General features: G+C 36.6%; 1 protein-coding gene and 1 long non-coding RNA gene across 4 annotated transcripts in view; both read left to right on the top strand.

Moving 5' to 3' along the window:
* Positions 1–942, top strand: LOC112524640. The gene is made up of 2 exons (XR_003070409.1): positions 1–42; positions 647–942. It is a non-coding gene; the product is annotated as an uncharacterized LOC112524640 (long non-coding RNA).
* Positions 1–1,284, top strand: part of LOC112524638 (prostaglandin E synthase 2-like) — a 21,357-nt gene that overhangs the window by 11,120 nt on the left and 8,953 nt on the right. The gene's annotated exons all lie outside the window — the stretch shown is intronic.

Below are 1,284 nucleotides of genomic sequence, written 5' to 3' on the forward strand. Positions count from 1 at the left end.
CCGAAACTTGGGTTAATGCACTTGATGGCAGGGAGTTTTTAGGTCAGTTTTCTTGATGGCAGGGAGTTTTTAGGTCAGTTTTCTTGATGGCTTTCATTGGTGTCTATACGAATAAAAATTCTGTTCGTCAAATTCTATGTCTCCTCCATGTCCATCAATCACATAAAACCGCCTCATCACTTTATTGAGAAGAGAATAAAAAGATGAATTACTTAAATTTATATTTAAATAAAATAAAATTGGATGCTAGCAACACACACATACATATATGGGGGCGATTCAAACGAGAAGGCGAACTATTAATGAAAAAGAAAAAGGTCGTTAATGTACAAAATCATATATGATTCACGTACAAAATCATACATGATTCACACTTATATATTCACGTATAGAATCATACTAGTTCAGAAGTCGTCCGCTTCCATTTTTTGAAGTTAATGTAAAATCGCATGTGAGTTTGTATATTAACGATCTTTTTCTTGTTTTCTTAAATAGTTAGCGTTCTCGTTTGAACCTTCCACCCCCCTCTCTCTTTCTCTCTCTCTCTCTCTCTCTCTCTCTCTCTCTCTATATATATATATATATATATATATATATATATTCAATGTGTTAATCTAGTTAAGTTTTGTGCTCCTTACGACTGCAGGGGGCACCAAGCCTAATGTGGCTGACCTTGCCGTGTTTGGAGTATTGAGACCCATTCGTTATCTGAGATCAGGTAAGGATATGGTTGAGCACACACGAGTGGAGAATGTTGTTGGTGCATCTTCAAGGATACAAACCTAATTTTCATGTTGTATTCATCTTGAAGGCCAAGTGATATGCAAGAAGCAAAGTATATATACATTTTTGTCTTCCGTCTTGACTAAGTCGTGTTGAAAAACTTCAAAGTTAATTTTGTTGCTATGAATTCGTAGCATGAAACGAGTTGTATTGCGATTCCTTTGCTGTACAGGATGATGACCAAGGCCACATGTAGGTTGGGATAGAGAAATAATAGAATACCAATCGGGGGTGAGAGGATACCTCAAAACTATGTAGCTTGTGATTGAATGAGAGTAGTACCAGATTGGATATATTTTTGGATAGTCCTCGTGGTGCACCCCTTTTTTGTCTCTTTAGAATGAGAAATGTCGAACAAGAGAACTTTGATCCATTGGGGGTGGAGGTAGAAACCTTTATGTCACACTTGTTTTTGCTATTGCATTCTAGGGCTTGTTTGGTTTGTTTTTTACAAGCCCTGTATTGGATGAAATCGTTTGTATAGGTTGTGTAGGTTTTTCA

The sequence above is a fragment of the Cynara cardunculus genome (assembly GCF_001531365.2).
Source record: "Cynara cardunculus var. scolymus isolate 2C chromosome LG 13, CcrdV1, whole genome shotgun sequence".
Taxonomy (NCBI): Eukaryota; Viridiplantae; Streptophyta; class Magnoliopsida; order Asterales; family Asteraceae; genus Cynara; species Cynara cardunculus.